General features: G+C 45.1%; 1 protein-coding gene across 20 annotated transcripts in view; it reads right to left on the bottom strand.

Annotated features, from left to right (window-relative positions):
• The window catches only part of pHCl-1 (pH-sensitive chloride channel 1), a 50396-nt gene that overhangs the window by 35052 nt on the left and 2761 nt on the right, over nucleotides 1-12583 (bottom strand). For 16 of the 20 annotated variants that reach the window (XM_015187355.2, XM_033381911.1, XM_015187350.2 and 13 more), the window contains exon 2: nucleotides 10081-10540. The gene's annotated coding sequence lies outside the window, so the exon portion shown is untranslated. The remainder of the gene's footprint in view (nucleotides 1-10080; nucleotides 10541-12583) is intronic. The other 4 variants (XM_033381907.1, XM_033381908.1, XM_015187349.2 and 1 more) reach the window with 1 other exon arrangement.

Raw genomic sequence — 12583 nt, forward strand, 5'->3', positions numbered from 1 at the left:
GGCACTTGTATCGGCTTTCTTCAGCGTGCTATTTAGGGGTCATGATTTCCCACATTTGGAGAATATAATACAAGTGTTGAGTGTTTGGTGTTTTTATTTTTGAAAGATTCATTTTTTATTCTCCTTTATTCGAGTTCTTTTTCAAATAAAATGGTTGCTGGAGCGCCTCCTGCTGATGGCTGGCTGAGAGTATGCGATATTGATGGATATTTATGGGGTGTTCGTGGCGCCAGAAGGCAGAAAAGCTCTCAAAACACGTGCTTGATTAGAGTCCCACACCACAGCCCACCGCCGCCCTCCCATACGGATATTGCGGATATTCGTAACGCCAGCGGACATGGCTCAATCAGGGTACACAAATAACTGTGGATGTGGATGTGGATGCGGCCCAGGGGCAGGTCCAGAGGCAGGGGCAGAGGCAGAGGCAGAGCATCTAAATTGGCTTTGTAACTGTTGGAATTTGTTTGTCCACCATTTTATTTGGCCACATCGCATCGGTGGAATGCCTGCCAGTAGGAGCCGGGTCATGTATCGATTTTCCTATGGAAGCTTTGAGCATTTTTAATGGCCCACGTTCTTTTTTTTTGTTTTTCGTTTTTGGTTTTTGTCAGTTGCCAAATATTTGCGCCTATTGTGTGGCGAAAATATTTATTCGGCATTTGTTTCCGCTGTGATTTGGCTACGGAAGAGATAATTTCCGCTAATTGCCTGCTGGGGATATTGCGGAACAGGACTCCGACTAGATGCGGGACTATTTAGTGCGAAGTTATCGAATAAATTAACAGCTACTAAATCATGGGGAAAGTCAGCAATTTGTAAATTAAGGCCAGAGTCCCGTTGAGTCTCCTGCATTGTGGGGATGCCAGAGAAACATTCTAACTGCATTACTTTGACTAGATTATAAATTCAACAAGAGTAGGAATTCCGCACCCCACGTCCCACGCCCCACGCCCCGCGCCCCCGCTCACATTCGACAAATAACAAAGTTAATTAGTTTTATGCACAGCCTTTGTTTGCACAAAAAGAAACACACAAAAAAAGAACCAAGCAGACCAAAAAATAAAAAAGAAAACTTAGCGAGGGGAAATCAGTAGAAAGTTTTCACATTTCCGTGCAAGGACATGCGTGACGTCGTCGTCGGGTGACCCCTCCGTGGTAACTCGGCTTTCACACTTGCCACTTTCTCACACATACCTTAGAGTATACTATACCCACACACATGTGTATGTTCTGGGCGGCTCTGCTCCTTTTGGGGGCAAGAAAACAGACTTGCACGAGGCTTGAGAAATTAAGAAAGCCCGCGAGCGAGCGGCAAAATAATACATATAACTACTACGGATATATACATATGTATATGTATATGTTTTTACGGTATATCCGTCTACAAAGGACATTGCTATGATTAGCATTTCAATGGTGGGGAAATGGTTGGTGCTTTTTTCTGTGTGTTTGAGCGGCGAGGAGCGGAGCGGAGCAGCTACTGCCAAGGATATTATTCATAAAATGCAATTACTTTTAATGCCCAGGCAGGCCTCGTGCCTCCTGCCTCCTGCCTCCGTGCAGTGTAACTATAATTAGATGGCCAATTATGGCGTTGAAAATTGAAATTTGCAGCGACTGCAGCAGTCAATTTTCTCTCTCCCAGCGAAACAATGTAGATGAGGCCGGATCTGCATCTAGCCCCCGACGTTACGTATACGTAGCGTAACCCACAAAAAAAGAGCTCACTGGGGACCTCTCAGTCACGCGTTGGCATCTCAAAACAAAAAATCCTGCACCGACCGCCTGCTGCAGGCAGGCAGGCAGGCAGGTGGTGGCCATAAAAAACGTGTCATCCAAGCGATTATCCTTGCGTGTCCGTGGATTAATTCTAATGCTCAAAATGACGCACGATTTGGCCTAATGCATGCGGGCTTTTCTAATAGGATGTATGGGTCAAAGGGGACACCGACCCACTCTCTGGATGTGGGAATGTAGTATGTAGGTCACCTCTAATCCTTATGCTCGTGTACGTGTTGTCGGGCAAAACCCTATCTCACGAATCTCTGAACGAGTACAAACAAGGCAACAATCAGGATCAGTATTTAGGGAGCGGTTTCCAACAATGTACAGTCCTTTAACTGATTTTAAACATTTGATACCCATCTCTGCCATTGACTATCGCTTTAATCAACTCCCAAATCAGCAGCAATACATTCCACTGCAATACTTTGTTCACGGCTAGACCCCACTATGATTGAATTTTAATTAATTACAAAACATACGCGAATAAAACCAAAACACGTTGGTCCGTCGGAGCCGTCAAACTGTTTGGTAATAAAGTCAACCGGCTCATTTGGCATTTGAGGCAATTACATTGCAATGTTTATATCAATTAAATGGGCTTCGCTACTCTGGCGCTCTCTCTGTCAATCCCTGGGGTGCCCGCAACATGTTTACATTGCATAATAATTAAAAATAATAATTGTGGTGAATTAAATGACAAGTGGAAATGCGATCGATGGTGCGGGAACAAGTTGAAAATGTTTAAATCGCTGAAAAACTACTGCAGAATCCAATGCCGAAGAAGGAAATTGTTTATTCAACTCGGAAATTGTGACATCAAAGTGCGAATAAGAATGAAGTTGTAGAATCTTAGGGATATAGATGTATGTATATGTATTTGGGTGTACAATGTATGTAAATTATTACCATATACTCGTACCATGTGTATGCAGCATTTTTTTGCCTCCACACACACGCGCAGCTGAAATTGTTGCACAGCATGTGGCATGTGCTGAAAGTGGGTGGAGTTAGGATCTTTCTGTTACACTCTGTCCCAGAGCAGAGAGCATATTTGAGTTGAAGCTCTGCATAATAATCTTACACCCATACAGTGATAGTATATATACTCGTACAGTACATGTGTGTACTGTGCACATGTTGTAGGGGAATGTAAACGAAATGTGTTGTATTGAAAGCACGGCTTGGATTTCACCGTCCTGCACATGGCAGATGACACTGCCTGGCACAGTCTTGCTGCCACTCTCCCTCCCGCTGCCTGCCTGCATTTTCAATGAGTTTGGCTTTTACCTGCTGGCGACGAAAGATTGTTGCCTGGTTTTGGTTTTCGATTCACACACACACACACACACACTACAGTATCCGGGGGAGGCTGATTAAAGAGCCATATATCATGTTTGAGTCAATATGGTTTGTGCCATATTTCAATAAACGCCGTCATTCCACGTGTCGCCTGCCAAAGTGGCTGTAAAATGCAACTCCTTCTCTCATCCTCAAATTCCCCCCGCAGCATCAGAGCATACTTTTCCCCACTTTTCTCGCATATTTTCCCTGCACTTCAAACTTTTCTTTTTTTCTTGTTTTTTTTTGCAACGCAAATTTCCTTTATATCAACATAAAAACCGGGGAGTGAGAGAGAGAATGAGTGAGCGTAACTCATTTAAGTTGTGACATGTGATGCCACACCCCGTGCCCTCCCTGCCTCCCTGCCTCCCTGCCCCCCTGCCCCACTGGCTGCCTCTGGTTAGGTGATGGCCAAGGGTGAAAGTTGTGCATAATTCACGTTGAGCGCGAAATGTGAAAGTTTTCCCATCCCCCAAGCCCCCCATGCTCATCCTTCCGTTCCGCCATTTCCCTTCGGATGATTGGTGTCAGGCTGAAGGGCAAATGACTCTGGCTTTGGCACGCTGAAAGTTGGGTTCGTTTTTTGTTACATCGTTGCAGCATTAATTAAAGTTGTTATGGAGCAGGAAAAACATGTTTACTCCCCGGCGATCGGAAGACTTGGAAGGCAAAGTTCAAGGGAATCTACATTGAGCTATTCCTGCAAGTAATCTATAAATAGCTTAAAGGCTGCCCCAGAAGTGTTGTAGTTTCCATTTGGAAGGAATGGATAGATAGATATATGGTACGTAGCTATTGGAGGAACCTCGTACTTCTTGGCTTATAGTCGACTTTTTTCAGGTATCGTTTTCCATTCGATTGTGCCCTTTGGCAAAAGAAACAAGACTCTGAATGAATATTGAACAAATACATATGTATCTACACTATGTACATATGTATGTATTCGTATTGGCAATGGACAACTGCTCGTACAACAAATCAATTTCTGTTTGACTAAACGCTCCACTGAGCTGGACAGTCAACCAACGGACCTCCGCTCCAGTCCAGTCCAGTCCAGTCCCGAAAACAGACCCACCTCAATGCCCCTCAGCCGCCCCCCATGCCCCAATCTATTTGGGGCACTCTGTGCTTTGGTTTATGCCTTTTTCATACCTGCAAATAAACTTGACTCGTTGCCGGGTTTCGTTTACGCTCGTTGCCCCGTGGCCCTGGCACTGGCACTGGCACTGGCAGTGCCACTGGACCTGCCACTGACACTGATTGCCTGTGAGGCATATGCCTGACTTGACTGCAGTCAAGACGGCCATTATTCACTTGCACTCGCCACTTCAGGATGCGGCAAGGAGCAGAGAGCAAGGAGCAGGGAGCAAGGAGCAAGGAGCACGGAGCACGGAGCAGGAAGCAAGCAGCACTCGCTGAAACTTAACGGGTAACGGGAGCTCAGACATAAAAGAAAGCAGCGAGTCGTAGCGTTGGTGCTGGTGCCTCTCGGGAGGGTGGTGCCTCGGTGGCTTGGTAGCTCGGTGCCTTGTAGGCTTGGCCACCGCACCGCACCGGATGTCCTGGCATTTCCGCCTTGCTAATACCGAGTCGCCATGACTCAGCCATTGTTTGGGGCGGGCGTCTCTCATGTTTGCCTTCCGCCTTCTGCTTTCTCGCAGTTTTCTTATTTTTTCATTAGCATTTTCCTTGCAGCTCTGTGGGGAAATATTGTCGTCAATTATGTTACATAATCAACAAACACAGAAACAAACACACACAGAAGAATGAAACAATTCCTTGGCTCTCCCTGGCTTTGACACGGTTCCATTTGTGGGATTTTCCTACGTAGATTTACATTAATGATGTCCACTTTGCACGCGCCAAAAAGCCCAAACCCTAGCCTGAACATGAACTGGGTTAACCGTTAACTCTGTATTTGGGTTAATTTCTTATAATTTTTCTTAATTCTGGCACGGTTTCTGGCAAGATGAATGGATCAGGAAACGAACCGCAAATGGCGTTATTACGATGTTAGCAACGGATATACCATTGCCCATGAGCTGTTAGTTCGCCTCAGACGTACCCCCTGTGTGGGGGTGGTGAGGGGGCTCCATTTACCCCCAGCCATCAGGAATCCATAGGAACTTCCTCAACGGTAGGTTACCTTTCGGAAAGGGAACATATTTCATATGATCTATGGCACATTTTTGCTACAATTGATTCGTTATAGTTAAACAAAATGGTATGATTCAGAACGCCTTCTTCAGAATGTCCTGAAGGTAATCGATTCGTTTTGGTGCCACAAATGAAGCTTTAGAAACTCCACGAAGAGAGAGGGAGAGAGCGAGAGTTACTTGACTACTAGATGTTTTCGTCTTGTTTTTAGCCAGGCTAATGAAGCTGAATTTATTGCCAAAGCATTATGGACATAAACACAGTTTGCACATACTCGTTTTATGGCCAACAACGGCGAATAATGTGGCTGAGAGGCAGCCAAAATCGGCTAATGTATGCAAACCTACATCCAGGCGAGAGGAAGAGACAAAGAGGGAGAGAGGGAGAGTAAGAGGAGGAGGGTGCCAACGAGAGGTTTCGGGCTTGGCATGCCGAAAAAGTTGGTAACATCATTTTGTTGTTGTCTGCTCTTGTGGCCCCCGCACACACACACACACACAAACATACAGGCAGACACAAAATGGATTTTGTCTGCATTAAAATAAGTTCTAGATAAAGCGAGGAAATTGCTTTTGAATATACGATATACGTTATACGATATAGGAGTCTGAGTACGAGTATATTTTTGATGGCAATTCGTTTGCATAGAAAAATTGAGACATATTCTGTGGCATTTTTCAAGTCGTTAAGCCGCTGCATGTGGAGCTGTCGAAAGTCGTTTGCCACTCGAGACTTATTCATTGCGTATACGCTATTTTCCACATTGCTTAACGCCAATAGCTGCTCGAACCTGCTCCTTAAAGTGTCATAATATATTGTAGTAAGAGACCAGAAAGAAGGGTGTTTAAATTACTTATATTTTGACGGATATGAAGCTGTGGATGGCTCCACTTCCGCTCTACATTGATGTGCTGCCAACTGTCTGGAGTGCCAATTGGGGTGGCTCCCACATTGGACCACATAAATCTGGACCAAAGACAAGACATAAATCTACATTTGGCTGCAAAGAAATCAAATTTTCCAAGCACGCACAATGAGTTTTTTGTTTCATTCAGCGGAATGGGGCGGTCGTATCTTAGTCATAGTTAAACCCACGCCTCGCCTCGGCTCTCTAGCACTGGCACTCTGGCATTGGCACTCTGGCACTCAATAAGTTGGCATTTCCAGAATCCCGAATCCTATCTGGGTCAGTTGGTTAAGCCTGAATTATGAGGATTCTCGGCGGCTTAAAGAGTTTGGCAAATATCATTGTAAAAATGAAATGAAATATCTCAACTGTTGAGGCTTATCGTAACCTTGACATCCCAGGCCCACTTCTAGGCTGGATGGCCGCACACGCACACATAAATAATTAAAATGACCTCATAATGTTTCGATTTTTCCCCTCTTTTTTTCGGTTCTTTTCTTTTCTGTGTTTTTTTTTTATTGTTTTCTCTGGGCTCTGTGGACTTTTTGGCGCTTTTTCGACTTTTTGCCGCAGTCATTAATGTAATGGTCTGCATTATTTGCCTACATTCAGAGGTTTAGGAGCTACGACCCCACTCGTATCTCTCATTTTTCCGACTTGACCCTTAGAACACATTTGCGAATGGCACGCAAGACACGACGCTGGATACCACTCACAACCATATGTACATACATGCTTACGGGTATGTATGGATGTACGGATGTGTGGGCCAGAGTTATTTGCAAATCAAGTGGGTCCATGGCTGAAGCTCTTCCATCAGCTGATACTCGTACGTCTGGCCTTGTCCTTGGAGTGTATTTTCCCTGTGCTTTTAGCCTTTTATTGCTGGTCACTTATTTGCGCTCGTTCAATGGCGAACTTTTCTTTCCGTTTCATTTTTTGTTTTTCTTTTCTTTGATCTGCTGCTGCTTTGCTCAGCAATTTTCGCCGCCTGGCATTTTCGATGGGCAGTCATTCATGACGTTGCTCCAGCGTAATCCTCGACTGCCGCTTTGCCTGCCAAATCGTCTGTGCCATCAAATTAAACGACAACTAAATTGGCGCACATTTTGTGCTATTTGGCAGGCTTTTGTCTGCGCTTCAAGGCTTACGTAAGCAGACCACGAGACCAAAAAAAAGAACCCACCATCCAGCCAGCCAGCTAGCCAGACAGCCTGCTAGCGAAGAAAACCGGCAAGAAAGGCAAATAAAATGCCAGCAATGACAACAGCTGACATTGATTGGGGTTATGACAGAAGGGTGGGGCGGGGTGGTGGTGGCAAAGCGGATCTAATAACCGTAATAATAATAAGTAGCTGATAATTTGACACTAAGCCACAGGGGCGTATGCGTAATGCGACAGGAACGAGGCCAATGGCAATCGCAACTGGCACAAATCATTGGACTTAACGCAACGATACTCGTACTGCTGTGGATGTGAGTATCTTGTATCTTGTAAAGGTTGAAGAAACTATTTTCGATGGACACACTCACACACACAGCTACACACAGCTTCCCCTGTCACTTTCCATTTTAATTTTCCCGCATCGCGCCACTTGTCGGCTGCAATTTTCCCCCGGACTTAATTAGTTGCTGTCACACTTGCTGGCAGCCAGTTCGGCAAGACGGAAAACCCACGAAACAAGCACAGCACAGCAGAGAACAGAACACTCCAGTAGCAGAGCAACCGGCAGCTCCAGCTACAGCTACATCTCCAGCTTCAGCTCCCTGGGTGCCCATAGAAAACTTTCAAAATAGATTAAATTTGTTCCTTGACGAAGGTGCAAGGGGGAATCTCACCGCAGCAGCTTCCATCCATTCCCCCCTGCCCCTCCCCCGAAAACCCGAAAACCCAAAAAGAAAGTGCAGAATGGCAAGAAATGGCTAAATTGAGTGCACACAAAAAGAAGGGGAAAGGGAGAAGGGGACGGGAAGGGGAAAGGGATAGAAGCGAAAGATAGTTGCTGCACAAGTGCAGTTTTCCTGTTGCAGCAGCTTTCCTGCTGGTCAAACATAAAAAGGATAACACATGGAGCTGGGCCCAGAAAGAGAGCCAATAAGATAGTAGTCCCCGGCAACAGGATGAACAGTTTTCCTATGCCCTGGCGCCTGAAGCCAGCTCGTCCTGGTCGCCCCGTTATGACAACACAAAAGGATGAGCCAACACAAAATCCCAAAAAGGATGCAGAGCCAAAGAGCGAGCCAGCGCCAGAGCCCAAGGCGCAATCCCCATGCTCTATGCTGTGGACAACCAAACTAAAGGATGGCCCATCTAGAACTCAAACTGGAACTCAAACTGGAGCTGGATGCGCTGCTCTGCTCTGCTCTGCTCTGGTTTGCCTTTGGGCCATTCAATTGTCCGCTTGATCCCCGGCAAGGAGCCGCCGCCCCATGAACCTGTTCTTGTTTGCCCGCTGGCCATTTCATTTCATTCTCTTTGCTGTTGATTTTCCATTTTGGGGTCCATCAAGGGGTGGATCCTGCTCAGTGTTTAATGTTCTCGGCATTCAGTTATTCGGTTTTCGGTTACCTGTGCGCGGCAAAGTAGGTCAGAATATTCAGCCTGCCACCTATTTGTGGAACGTGTGCTCTGCTGTTTCCCAGAGATATTACGCATACGTCAACGTTATATTTTTTGTTCTTGCTGTTATAATATCATAAATTGAATGTGCAACAACATGGCACCCATCACAAAACAATGGCAAACAAACACAGGGAAAACAATTGGGTATGCAACATACACATAGGAGAGTCCGGTTCGGTTCAGTCCTCTGTGGGCGGGTGCCACTGTACCACACTGTCCCTCACTGTCCCCCGCTGTATATTAATAAAACCAATTTCACACGGCAGAATTTCGTTTGACAGAAAAAGGAATCGCACCAATTTCATGGCACAATCAACCACAATTTATGCAGCAGGAGCAACAGCAGCAGCAGCTAGGAAAAACCACAAATGCCTGCCAAACGAGGAGCGAGAGTATACGACTATCAGGTATCCTTTCGGTCAGGACCAAATCGATTCTGCCATTAATCACAAGCTATAACTGATATTCAACTCTTTTATGCATAGATCCATTACACATAGGAAGATAAATACGCATGTAGAGAGTGAGAGACGGATGCGGATGGGAGATTGCATTTGCAAAAATTCATAATCATCCAACGCAATTTATCGTGCAGTAGTGCACGAGCTATAATGCAAAAAAAAACGTAATGTTGGATACGAAATGAAAGCCAAACATTGCAACGTCATTTCACCTGTGTGCACAACCCCTACATAAGCACCTAGGCGTGTGCCCGACACCCTGCACCCTGCACCCTGCACCGCATCCCTTCCTACGTCCCGACGTAATTTGGCCGGGAAATTCAATTTAGCGCAACGCGGTTTATCTGAAATGAGAAGAAATCGGCTTAGTTGTTGTTCTTTTTGCGGCTGAACCGTTCGTTTATTGGTCTCATTCCAATCATTCGCACAGAATCGGCCAAAAGTTTGCTATAACATGCTCCCAAAACAAGTTTTCAGCGCGGTACACCATGACGTATGCGTAATACATGCTTCCATTTGATGGTAGTCGTATGTGTAATATTTGTTTGCCCCGCAGCGCGTATGCTTAATATTTGTTAGCGCTTAATCGTTGGACAGACACCATGAGGGGTAATATTTGCTGCTCTTAATCGGCGCACATAGATACAAATGTACATACATTTGTACATATGCATGCATGTACAAGTGTATGTGTTATATGCGTTGCACTTGAGCTGCAGCTCAGGTAAATTGCCATAATTAAGGTAGCCGTAAATGAAATAACATGATGCTTAGCAGTACCTGCCGACACTCTGGTCGGGACTTACCTAATTAGCGACAGGACTTTGAGCCAGCACAAAGTAGCTGCTTCTTCTTCCACGGTAGTTACTGTTGCTGTTGCTGTGCAGCTCTGGGGCCCAGACACTGGGGCATGCCGCTCTGGTAGTAGCCTAGCGCGTCGACACAACTGCCACACTGCCTGCCACGCACAGACGGACGGACCTAGCCAACGTTCATTTGGCCCTTTGGGCTATTGTTGTTTGTGGTCCTGTGTTTGTAGTTGTTGCCACGCATTTGTTGGTGTAGTTGTTGGTGTAGTTGTTGTTACGTTGTTAGCCAACAATCTGGCAACGCCTTTCGCTTCGCTTACAATGTTATTTGTTGTTTTTGTTTTTGCTTTTTGTTGCTTCTTACACAGCTTGTTGCAACTTATGTGCAATTGCCGTTGGCTGCACGGCGACGGAGGGTGGCGGGGACTGTGGAGTGAGTGAGTGAGAGTAGAGAGGGCTGGAGAGGGTTGGAGAGGGGGTTTAACCAAAAGTTGCAAGGACACGCATCGCCTGACGAACGACATACACACATACACACGTATAGGTCTTTATACACACTCAGAGTGCGGCGGCGACGAGACGTACGACACTTTGAAATGTTTTTGCTGGTGTTGGTGCTTTTGAAATTACCCCCCTTCCCCCCGGCCACCCAGCAGGAGCAGGAGCAGCAGCAGCAGCAGCCACACCAGCTACAACAACCACTGGGCGTTGGGGCGTGGTGTGTCGTGGCGCGGACCCCCTCGAGTTTTATTTTATTTTAGTTCTTTCTTTTGCCTTTATTTAGCCAACTTTTGACGCTTTGCTTTGCTTTACTTTGCTTTGCATTCCCTGTGTTCCCCTCTTCTGCTGTTCTGCTCTTTATGCTCCTTCTGTCATTCTTTCGTTTTATGCTTTTCGCGTTCGCTTTGTTTGTGTTCTTTCAGGTTTTATTTCTATATTTGTTATGGTTCTTCGTACTTATTTTTTATGATTGTTTTGTTGCCCAGCCCGCCGTCTAACAGCCCATTCCTATTCCTATTCCCATTCCCCTCTCCTGTTCTCCGTTTGTCGCCGCTTACTTTGAAGTTTTAACTGCCCTGCGATGTATGCTATGCTGTACCTTCCTTAAGTTTCTGGTTTCCTTTCCTTTTCTCTGGCTTTGACTTTGACTCACAGTCGATGCTCTTTTTTGGCGCCACTGCTGGGCCACAACTTTTGTATTCTTTTCTTTGGTGTTCCCTTCGTTTGGTTTGGTTTTTGGGCCAAGACAAGTAAGTGATGGGCAGCAAGCTGCTTATGTAAGTGGCAGCAATTTGCCAAACAGTTAGTTGTTGAGTGGGCAAACTAGCAGAGAAGAGGGTCTGGGGTATGGGCTCTGGGCTCTGGGCTCTGCTCTTCCTCCAGGTGGACACTTATGTAAACTGATGTAAAGCTCGGACAGGATAAAAGTCTCTGAGTATGACAGGCTGAGACTTGAAGAAAACTCAAAGAAAGTTGAATGTGAAATGGAAAGAATTCAGAACAAGATTGAGTTTTATGAGCACAAAGTTGTGCTGGCAAAAGCGAAGAGAAAGGGAAAGTTGGAAGAAGAAAATATGGAAAACGTGTTCAAACTTTCACGAAAATGTAATATATTCCCACTCGAATATGTCTCTGATTCTAAGGAAATAGTTTGTGTTAATATTTTGCACTATGCATATATGTATTTCCCCAGGCCGATCCATATCGTGCGATGGCCATCGTTCGTTTCACATTCACATATTCGCAGCAAATTCATTAATAAATCATTTCTCGTACTTCCTCCACTGACACATACATATTTACACATATACATACATCCCATATATGTGCAAAGATGCGGGCATATGTGTGTGTGAGAGAAGAAAATGCGATAAAGATCGTGTTTGTCTTTTGGCTGAATGAACTATTTTTATTTATTTATGCACTAGATTATTGCCAGGCGAATGCCCGTGAAAATAGTGCGATTAAATAAAATAAAATAAAATAAAACAAAAATAACTTTCACATACTGCAAGCATTCGGGCTTTTGCATTCAATTTGCATCACACATTTTTAAGTAATTACCAGAAAACGTTTTGCGGCACTAAAATTATTTATACGCTCCAACGCGTATACGGTGTGCATACGGTGCAATTTTTGGAAATTTATTATCAAGAATGCCATAAGGAAGGTCGCCCTGCCGTCACCTCTCTCCCCCACCCCCTAAGGTGGCGCAGATGAGGCCCGTTAGAGCTAATAATTTATAAATGCCTGCACTCTTGCCTTATCTATTATCTATTTTCCTGGCAGACAATGTAACGTTGAGGAGGCATGAAAGAACTGGCCATTTTTCGCAGACTCTTTGGTGTGCGCGAAATATGTTAAAAATAAACCAAAGCAAAGCAAAAGGAACTGCAAAAATGCGAAGCACCAGACCAAAGCAAAACGGAATACGAGAGCGAATGAACAAAAAAAAGAGAGAAAAAAAGAAATGAATAAAACTGGCATGTGTACGTCGAAT

The sequence above is a fragment of the Drosophila pseudoobscura genome, chromosome X, assembly GCF_009870125.1.
Source record: "Drosophila pseudoobscura strain MV-25-SWS-2005 chromosome X, UCI_Dpse_MV25, whole genome shotgun sequence".
In the NCBI taxonomy this organism is placed as follows: Eukaryota; Metazoa; Arthropoda; class Insecta; order Diptera; family Drosophilidae; genus Drosophila; species Drosophila pseudoobscura.